We start from the raw sequence: 12065 nt of genomic DNA on the forward strand, positions 1-12065 counted from the left end.
TCTTTGTTGTGTGTTGCTTTTGTATGTTTTCTGTTGCGATGATCATCCACTTGGATGGGAGCATAAAGTGTTGAGGAGATACCATTAGAGCAAGAACTAGAGGACACTGATGTTGCAGTGCAGTGGACTTAGGAGTTTCCTATTTGAACGCTTGAAGTGTTGAATACTCTAAACTGTTTAAGTTTTAAAATCTGTCTTCTTTTGGATGACTGTAATTTCGTACTTAATTGCAAGTCATACTCTAACTGTTCTCTTTATTTGGATGTTGACGCCTATATTATATTATTGTTGTTATTATATATTTGGGATGCCACATTTATGGTATCAGAGCAATTTCTGTCCTTAGGAAATCTTTTAGGGTATGTGTGTGCCTCGCTTATGCTTGTGTACTCTTAATCATGTTCAAGTTGGGTGTTCTATTTTGTTTGAGTTGGACTGATGGTCTTTCCTCCCTATGTGAAAAGAAGATGGCACCTAGGCTTCCTCCTCCTCCTCCCCCACAGGTCGACCCATTTGACTTTAACCAGATGCTGAATACGATGCTTCAAGCATTACAACAACAAAATGCTGCTTTGGTGCAGCAGAACACCATTGTACTAAAAAACCTGGAAGCTGCTAGGATATCGACTGAGAATGCTAGAGTGTCATATGAGAACACTCAAAGGCAGTTCATGGAAGTGTTGACTAGTGGCAGGGCCACTCCAGGTGCTTCCCCCTCCGCTATGCCGGTACAAGAATGGAGTTTGGAAAATTTCCTCCAACATCACCCAGCATGATTCACTAGGAAATGTAGCCCTGATGAAGCCGACCACTGGTTTAGAGACATGGAGAGGATTTATGAAGCTAAGGGATGTGCTGATGATAGGAAATTAGCCTATACTCAATATTTGCTGACCGGGGAAGCTGGCCATTGGTGGAGCAGCATGAAGATGATCCTTGGAAGGAGCGAAACTCCTATCACCTGGGAGTTATTCAGGGTCAAATTCTACACTGAGTACTTCCCAGACAGTGTGAGGTTTGCTAAAGAAGTAGAATTCCTGGAGCTGGTACAGGGCAACAGATCAGTGTCAGAGTATGCAGATCGCTTTAAACATCTACTTCGCTTCAACACTATGGCGGTGGATGAAGAATGACAATGCAGAAAATTTGAAAATGGCTTGAGGAGTGATATCAAGCTGCTTGTAAAGGGGTTACGCATCAGAGAGTTTCCTGCTCTAGTGGAGATGGTCCGTGATCTAGAAAAGACGAAGAGGGAATATGAGGGACAACAGAGTCAGCCTGCTAGGAGTGGGGGATCATCTGGGTCTCGTGGTGAACTTAGCACTAGGAAGACCCCTTACACTAGACCATCCCTTTCTTTTGGGTCTAGGGGTTCATCCTCTCAGCCATCAGTGCAGATAAGACCAGTCAGGTCATATGGCACCGTTAGATGTTTTGGTTGTGGAGGACCTCATTACCAGAACAACTGCCCTCTGGCAGCTGGCACAAGGAAGTGCTTCAAGTGCGGAAAAGAGGGACACATTGCTGCTGAGTGTACCTCTACAGCAGGATCAGGGCCTCAAGCGCAGAGGACTCGTTTGCCTCCACCCAGGGGAGGTGGTAGACCTCAGGCGGTGGGCACAATATACGCCATGACAAGATCAGAGGCAGTCAGCTCAGGTAACCTCATCATCGGTGGCTGTTTGCTTCTTGGTGTGCCTTGTGTGGTGCTATTTGATTCGGGGGCAACACACTCCTTCATACCGGAGGCATGTGTTGAGAAATTGGGTATGTCTGTAGAAGAGTTAGAGGTTGATCTGGTGGTGTCTACACCAGCATCAGGGTTAGTCAGAACGTCTTCTATGTGTGTCCGTTGTCCGATCGTCGTAAAGGGACGTCGGTTCAAGGTAAACCTCATTTATTTACCTTTGAAGGGGTTAGAGGTGATCTTGGAAATGGATTGGCTATCTGCCAATCACATGAACTAATTGGGTTAGGGAGATGTGGTTGAGGTGGAAATCCTGTGTTAGTCACGTTAGATGAGTAAAAGGTTAAGAGAGTATTGTTTTTGGTCCTTTGAGAGGAACTGAGGTAGGGAGTTTGAGCATAGGTGGTCTTGAGTGCAATTGGACAGTGTGGCTAGCTTGTATGAGTAAATTAGAACAGGTTAGGGTCATAAAACTGAGTAAAGTCATGTTTAAAATGGTAGAATCAAAATTGGGTCCTTGGGTTAATGAACTTGGAAATTTAAGTTGAAAACTTGGTAGTAATCACTTTAGAATCATACTAAGAACGTTTATAATCATCTAAACAAGTTTAATTAGGTGTGATACAAGAATAAGAAGGGTTAGAAGTTGGGGAAAATAACTGAAAATGGTAAGGATTAGTGTGAGTGTGTGATTCTACAGAATTCACGTTCTGCAGATTATGCAGTGTCGCTATGCGAGTTGTCTCGCATAGCAAGACCCTGTAGAGGGTGCTCACTGTCTTGGTAATTCGATGTGCGAGTTGGTGCGCTGTACGAATTACTAGAGGGTGATGCTCACTGTTTATGGACTCGCCATGGCGAATCCTGTTGCTATGCGACTAGTGGTGGTCTGGGATCACTGCCCATTTAATTCGAAGAGCGAGTGGGGTGCGCGAGAGCTTTGGGGAGGTTGGTCTCTGTTTGGGTTCTCGCATAGCGACCTAGGTGCGCTATGCGAGAGGTTTGAAGTAATGTATGTTGCGACTTAATTCGCTATGCGAACTAGGGTGCGCTATGCGAATTTTAGCTGTCCTCTTGTCAGAAAAATTCGCCCAGCGCATCAAGGGGGGGTGCACTTGCAAATTTTAGCTAAAAAACACTCCCCTCGTCAGGAAAATTCGCTCAGCGCACCAAGGGAGGTGCGTTGTGCGAATTTTTGCTGTCTTTCCTTGCATCTTGATGCGTTGTGAGACCTGGTTCAGTGAGTTTCATATTTTTCCACATCTGTTTGAGCTGTTTGATGTTGTTTGACTGCCAGGATGTATGTATGTCCATATATTTGAATTGTGTGGCTTGAAATAATGTGACTGCAAATTGAAATGATGAAATTGAGTGTGAACTGGACATCTTAGGGTGAGATGATTGAAAGTGATGTGTGGGGTGTTGTTGTTGTTCTGTATAACTGTATGGAGCTTTGAACTAGTATCTCTATCCTTACACTCGAAGCACTGTTCATGCTCAAATAGAGGAGAGCAGTGTAAGTGGTGAGAGTAGAGGGAGGTCCTCGTCTATAGTCTTAGAGTTTAGACATAGACAAATGGGGGATTTACCTTGCATAGTGTTGGGGAGTGCCAGCTGAACTATGCAAGTGCAAAGACGACCAATAGTTCGACAATTATAACAATCCGGATGAGTCGTGTGAGTGGTTGAGTCATGGTTCAAAGGGTATGCTTTAATTGTTCTTTTATATGTAACTAAGCATGATGACATCGATTGATTGTACTATATGATTATTGCTTGTTTATCTAGCTCACCCTTGCTTCTTTGTTGTGTGTTGCTTTTGTATGTTTTCTGTTGCGATGATCATCCACTTGGATGGGAGCAGAAATTGTTGAGGAGATACCATTCGAGCAAGAACTAGTGGACACTGATGTTGCAGTGCAATCTACTTAGGAATTTCCTATTTGAACGCTTGAAGTGTTGAATACTCTAAACTGTTTAAGTTTTAAAATGCGACTGTAATTCCGTACTTAATTGCAAGTCGTACTCTAATTGTTCTCTTTATTTGGATGTTGACGCCGATATTATATGATTGTTGTTATTATATATTTGGGATGTCACACTAACGAACTGTCATATATATATATATATATATATATATATATATATATATATATATATATATATATATATATATATTTTATTTTTTTTTTAAATAAAATAATTATAATTATATGATTTTTGAATTTCTGTAACTTTTATCAGTTTAATTATTTGGTAGCTATATATTCTATAGTTTTTAGAACAATACATTTTGTACTATATTATTTATTTATTTTTTCTACATTTGTCTCTTCTTTTGTTCTTCTTATGACCTTATCTAATGGTAAGTGTTTTTTTCTTTAATTTTCTCAAGTTATTATGTATTTTCTTTACCATAATTCCAGTAAAGAAATTAATGAAATGAAGAATGGCAAATGTGTAGAAATGTAAATACGAAACAGTTAGTCTTGAAAGAATAATAAGTATTTTAAAATTGTTTTAATATAAAACTAAGAATACTTCAATATTTAAAAAATATATAATTAAATTAAGCAGAGATTAATTTTGAAAAAATATAATGTTCTTTTTACAACCTAATGACTAACCCGCCTGAGTTGATTTGATCTAAATTGACTAATTAAAAAGAATTTATAAACTCAACTCTAACTAAAATATGATTAAATTATTGAATTTATTCTATTCTAAATCTTGGTCAATTCAATTAAAAAAAATGCTCCAGCAGCAAAGTTAGAATTTAAAGAAAAATAATAAAATACACGATCCAGTATATAATTTGATATATCTTACTTGCAGTTAATTAAGAAAACATATAGTGTTTATTTTTCTCCAGTAAATATTATAAAGTTGATAACTCACACTAATTAAGTTGTAAATCATCTTAAAGTCCTTGCTCTATGGTGATGGGCTATTCAATAAATAAATGTGAAATTGTTATCACCATGCTCTATTTTAAAATAACCAAATTCTCCACTTCCACAAAATCACTATTATTAGCAAAATCCATTACCATTTAAACGTATTTAACAACTTCATCAATCATCACTAAAACCACATAATATTGAATTTACCTAACTACATTGATTTGGGAGTTCAAATAATCACTCTTCATCGATCTATGACTTGTCTACGTACAAAGTTATCATATTAAGAATAGTGAAGATATTCATTGGGTGGAAGAGGGATTAGTCAAACTCAACAAGCTGAAGAAAATGATTAAAAAATGGCATTATTTTTTATTTTAATTTTAATTTTGTATCTGTTAAAGCTTTAATTAAAGTCACCATAGAAGCAGTAAAAGCAGTGAAGCACATGGTAAGGGCAACAGGTGGGCACAATCCACATTTGCTACTGCTAGTCTGATGAAAAAGACGTGTGAGAGGATTTTGACTTTCAATGCAAAAGTTTGCTAATAACAATGTTAAACTGCGTCAATTTTCTATTATACTAAGATTGCATGGAATCTCCAACATCGGAAGTAGGTGTGTTCATCAGTCAACTAAATCAATTTCTTTAAATAATTTTTTTTCTTTGATTCAAAAAATTAGGTTTCAAGTTTTTTTTTTCAAATTAAACTTTTTTTTATAAATTTCCAAATAAACTCCCCACAATTTTTTTATTTAACTTCACTTATTTACTACTTACACATTAAGAATTCAATCTTTGGATAGTCGAATTTGTATTGATGAATAATATTATCGGATTCACTTCTCTCATCTTATCTTTTTTATTAACAATTTTTAAAAATAGTCTAAAATTTGATTCTTCATAACCTAAATTGTTAACACGACAAATAAACGATAATTTAAGAATAAAAAAAGAAATGAGTTTGTTTGGATTATTTATTTAAAAAATTTTATGTGGAAAAAAAATTCTAAGTTTGAATAGTTGAATATTATTAAGTTTCAACTTGACTTATTTAATTCATTTGTACCTTAATTGATCTTATCTAATACAACATATGCATTTTACAAGTTCTTTTAGATGTAACTAAGAGTGGTATTCTTATTCTAAGTCTTATTTTTATTTTTTTAATTTAAAGGTTCCAACAAAGTTATTTATATTTAATAACTAGCTCAAAGTGAAAGATGATGTTACGAAGAAAAAAAAAGATGATTAAGTTAAAAGTAGATTAAAAATATTATTATCTATTTGCATAATGTATTTTATCTAACGATTTCATTGAATATATCATATTTTAATTGTTACACTAAAAGAAAATGAAAGATGATGATACAAAATAATTATAACATAATTATTTCATCATTCGTCATATATATTGTAGACTTTTAGTGGCAGCAAATAGAACTTTTCCTGCTACTATAATGATTAATTTTATTTTTTTTCACTTCTCATGTACAAAAAAAATTATTTCTGTTTTTAAATCGGCAACAAATTTTTGTTTTTGCAAATTTTTCATCCAAAACTGGTTGCATTTGTTTTAAACCCAATCCAAGACTCTAGCCCAAGAGAAGCTGGATGCAGAGCCCAACCCATATTTGAATATCCATGATTTAATCTTTCATTTACAATATATTCCACGAATTTCCTACTCCACCCTCATATGTTCTTCCTGCATCCCAATACTTTATAAAATTCCATTTATATTTATGCAGAATAAGATATTTTGGATTATACAATACATGAATATTTCAAATTAAACAATTCGTATTGTGAATTTATATTCCTAATTGTTGAATCTGTTAAGATTGTACAATTTGTAATATAAATTTGGAAGACAATTTGAAATAAATATTATATTTCGTATGGTATAATTCATAACATAAATTTATATTTTAAATTATACTGTTGAGAATATAAATTTGAAAGACAATTTAAAATACAAATTACATTTTAGATTGTATAATTTATGATAAAATTTTATATTTTAAATTAAACAATTCATAATATAAATTTGTAAGACAATTTAAAATGCAAATTATATTTTAGATTGTACAATTTATAATACAAATTTATATTTTAGATTATATTTAGTGATACAAATTTGGAAAGAAAAATTCAGAATGTAATCCATAATACAAAGTTATATTTCAGATTGTATAATCCATTATACAAATTTACGTTCTAAATTGTATAATCTATAATACCGATTTACATGTTATATAAGTTTGAAAGTTAACAATGGTGCAAATTTTTTAATAAAGGATAACTTTGTCATTTCGTTTATATTATGAAAGTGGAGAAAGAAATAACGGGAACGTTAGAAGAAATCTCCTATATAAAATCATACTAGAAATAAAAATAACCATGACTATGGTTTAGTGGATTTAGTGTTTAATGGATTTAGTATGATTTTTAATATTTTGGATAAGTAAATAATAATATTAGAAACCAACTTTTTTGATAGTGAAAATCTTGTTAGCGGAGGTTAGTAATCTATTTATAAACTAATTTATTATAATGATTAACTGAGGGATTTATTTAAAAATTATTTTAATTACTAATAATTTTTAGTTTATAAATTGATTTTTAATTGATTACTATAATAATTAATTTTTTTAATCACGAAAATTTATTATTAAACAAAGCCTTAGAATATACTTTCATGATCTATTTTAACTACAATTTTAAAGTTATCATAGTAAAAAAAAGACGCAATAGCAATTTTAAAAGTAAATACGACGATGATTTTACAAACAATTATTGTTAGAAGTAAAACAAATTTAAAAATAATAATGATGGCTTACCGTTAAAATTCAAAGAAAATTGTAAAAAGATGATGAATTTTTGCAAAACCGCTTCATTTCCCTTATTTCTTGTCCAAAATTTTGAAACTCTGAGTGCTATCATTTTCGTTCTCATTTCTCTTTCATCGTTGAAACTTTTGTCACTCGTTGTCGTTATCTGCGGGTCTTCGTGCCCAACCACCACATCACTGTTTGTGTTGCATGAGCTCGCATATCTGTTGCAGCTGCAACTGTTATCACACCCATTGTCACAATTGTTGAGCTTAGTGCTACTCCACCACTGCCTCATAATCTTCTTGTTTCTTTTTAATCATAACATGTTGATAACATCTCTAACATAATAATATTTTTTTACTGGTTAAAATATATTTAAAACTACAAAATCACAAAAAAATTATTAAATAGAATGTGAAATCCATAGACGTTTCTAATTATGGCTCGTTTGGATAATTTTTTCGTAAGAACTCATAGTTTCCTTAGTTGTTTTTTAATTTTTTAGTTTCCTTAGTTGTTCATAAAAAAATTATTTCAATTCGTTTAGAAGTTTATCTATACTCTTGCAATAATTTCAACCAATAAAATATGACTTGTTGAGAGTGTGTGAAATTGATCTGTAAAATTTCTCACCCCAGTAAAAAGTAAAAATATATAGTGGTAAACAAGAAGTTGTCACTAGTGTAGCGAAGAGAAATGACAGCAGTTGTTTTTTACAATACGCTTCGGTTTTTGAACCGAGCTATATACGAGCGAGGTAAAAAGGTTGGGGACTTTTAGCCTCGGTTACAACCGAGGTAATATGTTGAAGGATACGACCTCAGTTGCTTCAGAACTGAGGCAATAACTTGGAGCTATGACAACGGTTCTAGCTTGAACCGCTGCCAAAGAGCTATTTTATTCCCTCTGAAATAAATTATCATCCACCATATGACATCGGTTGTGGTTGAACCGAAGCCATATGTAGGCTTTCTACCTCGGTTTTGGCTACAACCGAAGCCTATTTTCCTGCAATATTTTTCAATAGCAGGTCTGTTTTTGTGATATCCATCATCACAAAAACAGACCTGCATATCAAATACAATATATACAACACAGATTCAACACAATATTCAATATTTACATCACATAATGTTTAAAACATAATGTACAAAGTCTAATAACTATAAATCAACATGTTATAATGTATTTTAAATCTAATAACTATGAACTATTATATAATCTAACTAAATGTTTTGCAAATGCCTTCCTCAGCAATGTAAGTAGTTTCTCAGGAAGTGGAGAATGAGTCTTGAATCTCTGCACAAGACAATTGATATTAACTAGTGTATATGAATTCCAAATGTTGGAGAAAATCAAAATTCATTAAATTTAAATATTACCGTTTCCCAGTCTCTTGTGATATGGGCACGAATAATGTGGGTCATCCAATGCATTACATAGTATCCGCACTCATATGACCCACTCTGTCTGTTACACTACAATATATCCTCACAGTTGTAAATAGTTAGTGAAAATCATTAAAACAAAAAAACTATAAGAAGGTATGACTTTAGCATATGTCAAACCTTGAGAGCAACCCATGCAAGCTTTCTACCGTTAGCAGTTGATCTCCCAACCAACATCATACGTGTTGCAATAGAACTATATAAAAAAAAAGTTTTAGCATTCATTTATATAACAAAGAAAGTCCAAACATTGAGGTTCTTACCAATCAACTGCTTGTCTGAGATGTTTGGGAGGAGACTTGTGCAATGAGCAGAACCACAAAACATAGCTCTCCGGTATGGAAATAACAAGTAGCTACCAATGGTGCCTGAAATTGATAATAACTTAATTGTTATATATTAAAATCACATACAGATCTTTATGAAGTTAACAAACTTCACTTACCCAGATATATAAGGAATAAAATATATTTCCTTCCCGCTTCCAAATCTGATGGTGAGATATGTTGTGATGTCATCAAAATCATTTGCTTCGTGAATGACTTGGGGATCAATGAACCCATAGACATCATTGTACCCCAAGTTGTTACTGACACCAAACATATACCTGAAATAAAAAATTACCTTTGATATAAGTATACTTGATATATAAATCAATTTTATATAAATAATTGCTCATAGACTTACATCATTCATAGTTGAATTAATGTAATATTCAACTCTTCTCTTCCCGACGCAAGCTCCCTAACATCTTGGCTATGCAGGTATATTGGGACCTCAGAGCCTCTCCCAAATACATTAGCATCATATTCAACCTTCATAGGCTCATCTCTAATGATGTCACAAAGTTGCTGCAATGCATCAACAAGATCGTCCTCAGATAAACGAATATTCTCTTGTTCATGCGTCTGTTGTTACATGGAAAAATAGGATAAATTTCGACATTAATAACATGTAAAATTTAAAATTGACAAGTGTAAAGTAGAAGTCCATACCGGAGGGGTTAGAAACCGAACCAACCAAGTGTTTAGGCCAAGCGATAAAAGTCTAGAATGCCTGTGCCATAGTGAAAATCTCATCTGTGAGTAGAGGAACTAAGACATCTGGTATGATAATGTCGTATACTGAGACCTTCACCTCATCCTTTGATAGCTCCATACCGTGAACAATAGTCACTACCTTAAACACTATTCCATGAGCTACCAGCATCGTCCCAGTACCATCTAAAACGTATAGCAGACATGGACTAACATCGTCCATGTCTTCCCTTGGGATGACTGGTGCTGAATAACTTCCTTTCCCGCTTCTCCCTGTTAGAGTAAAGGTTAGATTATAAAAATAATAAATTATTGAACATAAATGTTTATTGATTTTACATGTGGGAGACACAATAGGTTCCTGTACTGGAGATGGCTATGGACGCATCCCATAACTCTCAAATTGCTGTTGGAACTGGCGCATAACTCTGTCAGTCACTTCTGTAGTGACTTCATCATACAATTATGTCCTAAGCTCTGCCCTAAGCTTCATCTTAAGCTCCGCCCTAAGCTTTTTTGAAATCTCTTGTGTCAGCCTTTGTTCTTGTTCTTCGCTGTATGCATATGAAGTCTGACGCGAAGAACTCCCAAAATAATCTCGAATGCCTACTCAAGTACCGGCAGCACGCACACGTCCAGGGTGCTCAGGTCGTCCAATTGTAGTGGTAAGAATATCCTAGCGACCCTCTAGAGTGAATTGACCTTGGGAGCTCTGCTCAACCAAAGAGTCCTGTAACATAAAAAAGCATCATTATTCTTTTAAAAGTTCAATGTAGTATGTATAATGAAACTATTATTGTTTTAGGAATAGTGATAACTTACAATTCTTTTAGATATTTGTCATGTAGTCTCAGAAGAGTAGTCCCCTGATGATCTTAAACAAGCCGACTTCCACTTCTCATACCGAGAAGGTGGAGAAGGAGGCTGGGGGCTACCACCCTCAGATGATGGTCTACCTTCTTCCTTTTGCTTGAGGATTTTCTCCTCAAACATCCTATACCCACCACGAGATAATAGGTGGGGGTTCTTATTTTGAGCACTTATTCCTTGTGCTTTGCTTCTTGTTGCCTGTCACATATATTGAATTAATTAGTTCATATGATATATATTTGTTAATGAGGAATTGAATAATATCAACTATACTAACCTACCATTCCTTTGATGTCCGACTCTGCACAAAGAGGCGCCAAGTCTCCTCAACAATGGCCTTATATTTTTTACATGGAGACTCATTTTTTTTTGCCTCCAAATATATATCTTGAGGTCAACTTAGTCTTAAAACCCCGAAATTTCTCAGCAATAGATGATAATCACTTATTTTTAAGTGTTGTGACATTTGGAATGTCAAATGTCGTCTGCAATAAACATAATAAAGCTGTATCAATACTATTTTATCAATATAAACAAATGATATTAATTAACTTACTAATAGATCGTTCCATATAATGTTTTGATCAACCTCAGACACATGTTCAAAAGATGGAGTAAGAATATTAATCCTATCACGGGCCAGTACTCCAAGGTATGATCTAGAGGCATCTGCATTTGGGCCAGATGTCACACCTGTGATCACATTAACATCCACAAGTATCCTTTCACCACTATTTCTTCTGACCATCAATTGTTTCAACCTGGTGGCTCTTCTAGTAGGTCTGGATGAGGGAGCCTCATCCCTGATGAATGTGGGTGGTCAGTCATATATCTGTCCAAATATATAACAACCATATTTCACTATTGTTTTTTGACTTGTATAGTGATAACCCACATTTTGGACACTTTTTCAAAAATTCAAACTCTTTACTATATAAAATGTAGTCATTGGGACAAGCATTGGTCGCCTTCAAAGTCATGAGCCTTAACACCGCTGACAACCGTGTGAACTTAGTTGAACCGACTTACAAATGTGTTTCCGCATCAGTGGACATCGTCTTATACACATGAGCTTTGGCAAAATTTTCTACGCTAACATCGCGAATCATGTCCTCTAATTTGTCTTCATCCGGTCGATCTACTTCCATGGAGGAATCAATAACATTTTCAGTTTGGGAGACAGTCGGAAAATGTATTTCTTCGCCATGCCATATCCATGTTGTATAGCATCGCAGAAAACCATCACAGATAAGATGTTCCCTAATTTGGGTTGCGTTCAACT

General features: G+C 34.4%; 1 pseudogene; it reads left to right on the forward strand.

Moving 5' to 3' along the window:
* The first annotated feature begins 467 nt into the window (after window positions 1-467).
* LOC124843602 (uncharacterized) lies at window positions 468-1967 on the forward strand (annotated as a pseudogene).
* Window positions 1968-12065: the final 10098 nt, after the last annotated feature.

Source organism: Vigna umbellata, chromosome 8 (genome assembly GCF_029865625.1).
Source record: "Vigna umbellata cultivar VRB3 chromosome 8, Vumbellata_1.0, whole genome shotgun sequence".
NCBI lineage: Eukaryota > Viridiplantae > Streptophyta > Magnoliopsida > Fabales > Fabaceae > Vigna > Vigna umbellata.